This window comes from Molossus molossus, unplaced genomic scaffold (genome assembly GCF_014108415.1).
Source record: "Molossus molossus isolate mMolMol1 unplaced genomic scaffold, mMolMol1.p scaffold_m16_p_12, whole genome shotgun sequence".
NCBI lineage: Eukaryota > Metazoa > Chordata > Mammalia > Chiroptera > Molossidae > Molossus > Molossus molossus.
Window position 1 is genome coordinate 66,449,663 of NW_023425347.1, and position 9,969 is coordinate 66,459,631.

Here is a 9,969-nt window from a genome sequence, read left to right on the forward strand (position 1 = left end):
TTTCATACAATCCTGAAGTTGAATCCCTGGTTTGCCATTTTAGAGAAGGATGACTTTGAAAAAGTTATTTAGTCTCCCTGAGCTTTATTTTCCTCATCTAGTGAACATCATAATACCAGATTGTTCTAAAGGATTTGCCTTTGACAACTTTTTAATAATACAGGTGGACACATGCAGTTTGAATCATTGTGTTCAAGGGTCAACTGTATTTTGTTGTTAATCCTCACCTGAGGATATTTTTCTATTGCTTTTTGGAGAGCGTGGAAGAGAGGGAGAGAGAGAGAAACATTGGTGTGAGAGAGAAGCATCAATTGGTTGCCTCCTACACAACCTCAACCAGGACCAGGGATCAAATCTGCAACCCTTCAGTCCTTGGGTCAGTGCTCTAACTGCTGAGTCAAACCAGCCAGGGCTCAAACTGTATTTTTGATCTGCAGTTAGTAATCATATCTGCGAAGGGCTGATTTAAGTTATCTGTGATTTTCTACTGAGTATGGTGGTTTGGTTGGGCGTGAGGGGGTTGGTGCCCCTAACCCCCATGTTCAAGGGCCAACTGTATTTTAATTTTTAAAATTCAGTCATGTTATTATTAATAGTGAAAATAGCTGTTGGTTATTGAATGCACATTATATGTGAAGCCCTGTACTAAGCACTTTATCTGTGTTTTCTTGTTTAATCTTCACAAGAGCCCTAACTGGTGTATTAATTATCCTCTATCTTAGAAATGGGAAAACAGGCTCAAAAAAGTTAAAATAATGGGCTTTATAACCTACAGCTAATAAGTAGATGAGCCAAGAATTGAACTCCGGTCTCCCTGATTCTAAAACATGATACTTTTTCCAGTTTACCATGCTTTGTTTCATTTTGTGTGAAAAAAATTTTGCTTATAGGAAATGCTATGAACAGAACATGATAAATAATAATAAGTAACATATATTAAGTTCCAGACAGGATCCTTAATGCTTTGCATTTATTAGTCCACTTACTCCTCACAACAATAGTAACCATATAATGTAGGGAGACTATTGTTGTCTACATTTTACAGAAGAGGAACCCTAACTAGGCCACAGTTATCTACCTTGTAAGCAGCAGAGCTGGAATTTGAACCCAGGAGAACTGGCTCCAGAGTTTTAACCATTACTTTTATACTTGTTAAAGGTGAGAAGCCGCCCTGGCCGGTTTGGCTCAGCGGTTGGAGCGTCCACCTGCGGTCCAGAGAGACCCGGGTTCGGTTCCCGCTGAGGGCATGTACCTCGGTTGCAGTTTGTCCCCGGCCCTGGTTGGGTAGTGCGGGTGACAGCCACTCGATGTGTCCCTTTCACATCGATGTTCCCTTCTCTCTCTCTTCCTCTCTCTCCCTCCCACTCTATCTGTACAAAAAATGGAAAAATGTCCTTGGGTGAGGATAAAAAAAAAAATTAAAAAAAAAAAAAGGTGAGAAGCCAAAGGAGAAATATAATTAGAATAATACATGTAATCTCTGCTCTTGAGGATTAATGAAACAGACCTACTACACATAGCATGTGGCATGTTATATAACATTTTCCTATTCATTCTCCTATGTAATTCTTACCAGGATGTAGAATAGTTTTTTTTTATTATTATTATTTATTTATTTATTTTTTTTTTTAACTTTTTATTTATTTTTTTGTTACAGATATTTTATTTTTTTTACCCCATTGGCACCCCCCTCCCCACCCCACCCCTGCCCCATCCCTGGCTTAGTTGTCCATGTCCATTGGTCATGCATACATGCATATAAGTTCTGTGGTTTATCTCTTCCCACCCCACCCCCCCACCTCCTCTTCTGAGGGATGTCAGTCTGTGCCCTACTTCCATGTTTCTGGGTCTACTGTATTCCTCAGACTGTTATGTTCATTATATTACGTATATAAGAGATCATGTGGTATTTGTCTTTTTCTGCTTGGCTTATTTCACTTAGGATAATACTTTCCAGGTCCCTCCATGTCGTCTCAAAGGATAAGAGATCTTTCTTTCTTACCGCTGCATAGTACTCCATTGTGTATATGTACCACAGCTTTTTTATCCATTCGTCTACTGATGGACACTTGGGCTGTTTCCAGATCTTAGCTATTGTAAATAGTGAGGATGTAGAATAGTTTCTGACATGAAAGCCCTCAACCATTGTTAGTAATACTACCCTACGTGATAAGTAAGTATATAGGGGAGCTGACCAACCTTGCTTTTAATAAAGGAAGAAGCGTTTTTAAATCATGAGGCTAGCAAAAATGAAAAAAAAAATTCAGTGTTGGCAAAGCTCTGGAAAGAACATACAAAAAGGCCAGGGGGCACGGGGAGTGGGGGCGGAAGCAAGGGGAGTTTTGATCTGCGTTCATATGCTTTAAGATTCCAAATAACTTGATTTGGAGAGAGAAGAGGAATCTCACCTAACTTTTTGGCAGTTGACAATGTTGGGTCCTTTATTTGACAGGGAGAGTTGGTGAAGTGGTGATACTATTTTTGGAAGATAGTGTTTGCCCTTTGGAGTAAAAAGGAATGGGAGGACAGAAATGCAAGTTCTCAGATCTGTATTAAAAACTGGTAGAGTAATTCAAGAAGAAGGAAGACTTCCAAACTTGTTTTATGAAGCCAGCATAATTCTAATTCCAAAACCAGAAAAAGACATTACAAAGAAAGAAAACTACAGGCCAATATCCCTGATGAACATAGATGCCAAAATCCTGAACAAAATACTAGCAAATCAGATCCAGCAATACATCAAAAAAATTATTCACCATGACCAAGTGGGATTCATCCCAGGGATGCAAGGTTGGTACAATATCCGCAAATCAATAAATGTGATACACCACATAAAGAAAATGAAAAATAAAAACCGCATGATCATATCAATAGATGCCGAAAAAGTCTTCGACAAAATCCAGCATCCATTTCTGATAAAAACGCTCTGCAATGTGGGAGTAGAGGGATCATATCTTGAGATAATAAAGGCCATATATGAAAGACCTACAGCCAACATCATACTCAATGGGCAAAAACTAAAAGCATTTCCCTTAAGAACAGGAACAAGACAAGGATGCCCACTTCTGCCACTCTTATTTAACATAATACTGGAAGTCTTAGCCACAGCAATCAGACAGGAAGGAAAAATAAAAGGGATCCAAATTGGAAAGGAGGAAGTGAAACTGTCATTATTTGCAGATGACATGATACTATATGTACAAAACCCCAAAGACTCCATCAAATATTTACTAGACTTAATAAATGAATTTGGCAAAGTAGCAGGATACAAGATTAACGTCAAGAAATCGACGGCATTCTTATACACCAATGATGAACTCACTGAAAGAGAAACTAAGAAAACAATCCCATTTACCATTGCGGCAAAAAAATTAAGATACCTAGGAATAAACTTAACCAAAGAAATAAAGGACCTATTCGCAGAAAACTACAGGTCATTGAAAAAAGAAATAGAGGAGGATATAAAAAAATGGAAGCACATGCCTTGTTCATGGATTGGAAGAATTAACATTCCTAAAATGTCCATACTACCCAAAGCAATCTATAGATTCAATGCAATCCCCATCAAAATACCAATACTTCACAGAACAGGAACAAATACTTCAACAGTTCATATGGAACCATAAAAGACCTCAAATAGCCACAGCAATCTTGAAAAAGAAGAACAAAGTAGGAGGGATCACATTACCAAATTTCAGGTTATACTACAAAGCCACTGTAATCAAAACAGACTGGTACTAGCACAAGAACAGGCATGTAGACCAGTGGAACAGAACAGAGAACCCAGAAATGGACCCAAGGCAATATGCTCAATTAATATTTGACAAAGGTGGCAAGAGCATACAGTGGAGTAAAGACAGCCTCTTTAGTAAATGGTGTTGGAAAAATTGGACAGCTACATGCAAAAAAATGAAACTAGACCATCAACTTACACCATACACAAGAATAAACTCAAAATGGATAAAAGACTTAAATGTGACTCATGAATCCATAAAAATCCTAGAAGAAACTGTAGGCAACAAAATTTCAGACATCATACGCAGCAGAATTTTCACGGATACATCACCTAAGGCAACAGAAACAAAGGAGAAAATGAACACATGGGACTACATCAAACTCAAAAGCTTCTGCACAGCAAAAGATACAATCATGAAAATGGAAAGGCAACCCACTATATGGGAGAGCGTAATTGCCAATGATATGTCAGATAAGGGGTTAATTTCCAATATAGAAGAGTGTTCATACAACTCAACAAAAGGAAGACAAAGAACCCAATTAAAAAATGGGCAGAGGGCCCTGGCCGGTTTGGTTCAGCGGTTAGAGCGTCGGCCTGCGGTCCTGAGAGACCCGGGTTCGGTTCCCGCTAAGGGCATGTACCTCGGTTGCAGTTTGTCCCTGGCCCTGGTCGGTTGTGCGGTGGCAGCCACTCGATGTGTCCCTTCACATCGATGTTTCTCTCTCTCTCTGTGTTCCTCTCTCTCCCTCCCACTCTACCTGAACAAAAAATGTAAAAATGTCCTCAGGTGAGGATTAAAAAAAAAAAAATTGGGCAGAGGAACTAAATAGACACCTCTGCAAACAGGACATACAAATGGCCAAGAGACATATGAAGAGATGCTCAACATCACTAATCATCAGAGAGATGCAAATTAAAACAACACTGAGGTATCACCTCACACCTGTCAGGATGGCCGCTATCAACAAATCATCAAACAACAAGTGTTGGCGAGGGTGTGGAGAAAAGGGGACTCTAGTACACTGCTGGTGGGAATGCAGACTGGTGCAGCCACTATGGAAAACAATATGGTATTATCTCAAAAAATTAAAAATTGAACTTCCATTCGACCCAGTGATCCCACTTCTGGGAATATACCCTAATAAGCCTGAAACACCAATCAGAAAGAATATATGTACCCCCATGTTCGTAGCAGCACTATTTACAATAGCTAAGATCTGGAAACAGCCCAAATATCCATCAGTAGACGAATGGATAAAAAAGCTTTGGTACATATACACAATGGAGTACTATGCATCTGTAAGAAAGAAAGATCTCTTCTCCTTTGAGACGACATGGAGGGACCTGGAAAGTATCATCCTAAGCAAAACAAACCAAACAGAGAAAGACAAGTATTATATGATCTCACTTATTTGTGGAATATAATGAACATAACAATCTGAGGAATGGGGTAGTCCCAGAGATGTGGAAGTGGGGTACAGACTGACAATCCCCAGAAGAGGTGGTGGGGGAGAGATAAACCACAGAATTTATATGTATGTATGCATGAACAATGGACATGGACAACAAAGCTGGGGACAGGGCGGGGAGGGAGGCGGTAGGGGAATCAGTGGGGAAAAAGGGAGAAACATCTGTAACAAAAATAAATTTAAAAAAAACTTGATAGAGTAATAGAGTGTTCCATTGGCCAGGTGATCCACTGAAATTTATAAGGAATTACAGAAGGCACTGAGTATGGGCAAGTCTATTAAGACAGTTAGGTCCTTGGACCTGGAGGCCCAGAAACCCTTTCAGGATCCCTGAGGTGAAAAATTGAAACTAAGATGTTACTTGTCCTTTTTAACCTTCAAAGTTGGTTTTCTAATTACATAGCTAAATGAAATAAAGCAGAAGCCCATGACAACCTAGATGTCTTTTATTAAAGGTCCATTTCTAATATATTTGTGAATTACAATAAAGATTATCATATACAAAAATATGTAAATAAAAAGGTAGATTTTCAAGTTTGCCTCACAGATGAAGGGACAGGTCATTCTAGGTAGAGGCCATGGTTATGTATAATGACAAATGGGTAGGACAGGGATTGTAATGTGCTAGCAAGCAGCAAGAATTTAAGTAGTCTGTGAGCAAAAGAGTAAAGTATTTGTGTTTTTATGTGTAAGAAGGATCTCATCGGTAGTAATTTGGAAGATTGTTTTAGGAGGAAACCAGGTAAGGCAAGGAAAGCAGATGAAGGTTGTTGGAATCATTTAAGTGAGATGCTCAGGATCTAAAATGTGGCTGTGGCTGAGGCCTGAGAGAACAGGACCAATTCAGGAGAGTTATCAGCCCTTAGAGTCTGATTAGAGGTAGGTGGTGAGGGGAAAGAAATGGTTCACAAACATCTAGATCACCTGGAGGACTTGTTAAAAGACAGGTTGTGGGCCCCATTCCCCGAGTTTCTGATTTCAGTAGGTAGAGAGTGGGACCAAAAAATCAAGTTCCCAGGTGATGCTACAGTTGCTAGCCCAGGGATTTCACTTTGAGAACTACTGGAGTAGAGGCTAACTTGTGAGTTTTATTAAATCTGCTCATTTAGTTTGTAATGCTGTGGCACCTGGTCATTCTGTGGATTGACCTATGGATTCTCCCTCATAGTGTAAAGCACCTCTAATATTTTTTGTGAATAGTTTATAAAAATAATAATTGCGAGCTAAAAGCACTTATTTGTGCCAGTACTGTTGGAAGCATTTTTGTATATGGATTCATTTTCATCTCTATAACAGACCTTTAAGTTAGGTACTGTTATTACCAGTTTACAGATGAGAAAGCTGAGGTACAAAAAAGATTAGATAATTTGCCCCAAATCACAGAGCTGAAAAGTGCCAGAGCTAGGATTCAAACCCAGGCAGCTGGCCCCAGAACCTATGCTCAATCACTCTGCTCTGTTAAAACAAAATAAAAAAAACCTTACATTAAAATTCTTCTGGTGCATGGACCTACAATACACCTCTTGTTCTCCAAAAGCTCTATATTGTCTGTTTTGGAAATGCAGTGAGAAAGTCATTGTTATTCTCATTTACCTTTACTAAGGTGTATTGTGTTCTGGGCCAGGAACAAGAGAGGACTCGTAAGAGGGCCCTGTGAACAGTGGTATGATAAGGGAGATAGACGTCTACCTACAGTTAATCTCACAAAATTGTTTACTGAGGATTATGATCAGGATGCTGGGACACTCAGAGGAAGGAGAAAATAGTTCTAGCCTAGAGGATTGAGGAAGGCTTTCCAGAGGAGGTGTTTACAAGATGGCACAGTATTCTGCTCCTATCATTGGTAAAAGCATAGATGGTGACTGTTGAAATAAAAATAGTACACCTCTCACAGGACCATACCCTGTTTGATATCAAGGCTCTGTTGACTAAAAAAGGCAAACAGTCTTCCAGGAGGCCTCATGTAGGCGTCCATTACTTTAGTGAATTCAGTGGGGTCCAAACTGTGACCTTCAATTGTAGAAACCCAATTTTCACCAGTAAAACAGCTCCCATTAAGCTCTGGCCGGTTTGGCTCAGCGGTTGGAGCATCGGCTTGGGGTCCAGAGAGACCGGGTTTGGTTCCCGCTAGGGGCACGTACCTCAGTTGCCATTTGTCCCCGGCCCTGGTTGGTCATGCGGGTGGCAGCCACTGGATGATGTATCCCTTTCACGTTGATGTTTCTCTCTCTCTTCCTCTCCCTCCCACTCTGTCTGAACAAAAAATGGAAAAATGTCCTCGGGTAAGGATAAAAAAAAAAACAACAGCTCCCATTAAGCAAGTTCATAGGGACTCATGTAGAGACAAGAAAGTCAGTTTCCAGCAAAAGTTGACATGGGGGCCCTGGCCCTTGTGGCTCAGTTTGTTGGGAGTGTTGTCCCATATACCAGGAGGTGGCAGGTTCAATTCCCAGTCAGGGCACATACCCTGGTTGTGGGTTCAATCCCCCATTGGGACGCAAACAGGAGGCAACTGATCTTTATTTCTCTTTCACACCGATGTTTCTCTTCCTCCCTTCCTCTCTAAGATCAATAAAAATAAAAAAGTTGCCACAGGGCTTGGAATACCCACAGTTGGTTGAACAAGACAGACACCTCCCCTTGCCAGTGCCTGGATGCCTTCTGCCTCTGAGACCCCTCGTTCGCCGGTCAGTGCTGCCTGGATCCCTCTGATGAGTACACTTTTTAGATTAATATGTTTAATCAGCTTACAATCTGGTTTGGCTGGTTGGGTACTATGATGTCTCTTTGGAGTGATTTTGCTTATCTTTGCTTTCATCCATTGTATGTGGATTCTATAGTTTAACTCCGTCCAAGGCAGACTTTACTTTCCCCAGTGTCTGAGTTCTTAGTGAAGCATCTCAGCTGCTGGGCTCTGATTCCACCCTTTCGTTGATCATCTTACTTGTTGAGTGTGTGTGCCAGGCCTTCTCCCTGACCCATTCTCCCTCAAATCATCATCATGTCTTAATTCTGCCTTTTATTTATTTATTTATTTATTTATTTATTTATTTATTTATTTATTTATTTTTATCCTCACATTTTTTTCACTGTTCAGATAGAGTGGAATGGAGGGAGGGATGGAGGGATGGTGGGAGGGGGAGAGAGAGAGAGAGAGAGAGAGAGAGAGAGAGAGAGAGAGAAACATCGACGTGAAAGGGACACATCAAGTGGCTGCCACCTTCATGACCAAGCAGGGCCGGGGACAAAGTGCAACCAAGATACGCGCCCTTAGCGGGAACCGAACCCAGGTCTCTCTGGACTGCAGACCGATGCTCTAACCGCTGAGCCAAACTGGTCAGGGCACAATTCTGTGCTTTTAAATCTCTCTCAAATCTCTTGCCATCTCCAGTCTGTGCCACTGCCCCACTTCAGGTCTTCACCATCTCTTTTTCAGGCTTCCAAACCATCCTTCATGCTGCAGTCAGATTCTTCTAAAATTAAAACCTGTCCATATCATTCCTACAATAAAAGATGCCCCTGATACCCATCAGACTCAGGTTAAAATTCTAACGCCTCAGAAGGCTTTTCCTTCATAACCTTAATTCTGGTTGGTGTTTATAATCAGTAATGGCTTGAACATGCAAGTTGGTTTTCTTCCTTTTAAACAAATCTTGAGAAAATACTACTTTAAAGAAATGAAGGCACCCCTAATCTGACTGTAGAGTATGAAATCCTTTTAAAGTATCCAAAACTTTATTCTCTAGCTTGATACTTTTCTAAAGGTTGTAATACATTAGTTGGGTCATGAAATCACTTTAGTGAATCAAATTTTTCAGTATGATAATGAGTAGCATTTTCAAAATCATGAAATAGAATTTGTTTTTTTGTGGGGGTCACAAGATAAAATGTCTGAAAGTCATTGATTTTTTTTTTAAAGTATGTTTTCATTGATTTTTAGAGAGGGGAAGAGAGAGAGAGAAACATCGATGTGAGAGAGAAACATAAATTGGCTGCTTTTTGCACGCCCCCTGTCCACTGAGCCACACCAGCTGGTCATCACTGATTTTTTTCATTTTAAGTTTTAATGAAAATTGTAAGATTACTTTATCCCTGCATCTTCTCAATTGTTTCTTTCTTGTATTTGCCCTTTTCCTTTCCTACTTGGTGAGATTTGGCTTTACGTTCAAGGATCTTTCAGCGCTGTTTGTCCAGTTTCAGTCTAGTGATCACCACCTTGCTGGGGTGAATGCCCACATGAACAGTTGCACCATTAGCTTTCTCTCGCTGCACTTGTTCAATGCAGACAACATGTTTCTTCCTGTAAACCTGGACTACTTTGCCAACTTGCTGCCCTTTGTAATGTCCTCGAACAATCAGAACTTCATCATCCTTTCGGATGGGCATGGACCAAACATTGTATTTCTGTCTCAGCTCTTTGAAAAGAGGAAAAGACATAATCTTCCTGCGAACGTGGGAAGATGCATTGAAATGCTTTTTACGGTTCTTGCTCCGGTCGGAAGTCACAAAGGGATTGAACTTCATTTTGACCGCTGGCACTTCTACGATGGCTGCAAGAGGGAAGAGCATCACTGTTTTTTTAAACATCTTTCCAAGTAAGAAATGTAGGGCATAATGTTATATATCCAGGTTGAAAATATAAAGATTATCTCATGGAGGGGAAGGTGTGTCTTTGCTGAAAGACCCTGCACATTTTTCTTTCTCACCTCAATAAATGTATATAGAAAGACTTTTAAGGGCTTAGTTTCAGCCTCTCCTTTCTGT

The 9,969-nt window shown here is 40.3% G+C and overlaps 1 pseudogene; it reads right to left on the reverse strand.

Annotated features, from left to right (window-relative positions):
- Nucleotides 1-9,291: 9,291 nt before the first annotated feature.
- On the reverse strand, nucleotides 9,292-9,729 carry LOC118626774 (annotated as a pseudogene).
- Nucleotides 9,730-9,969: the final 240 nt, after the last annotated feature.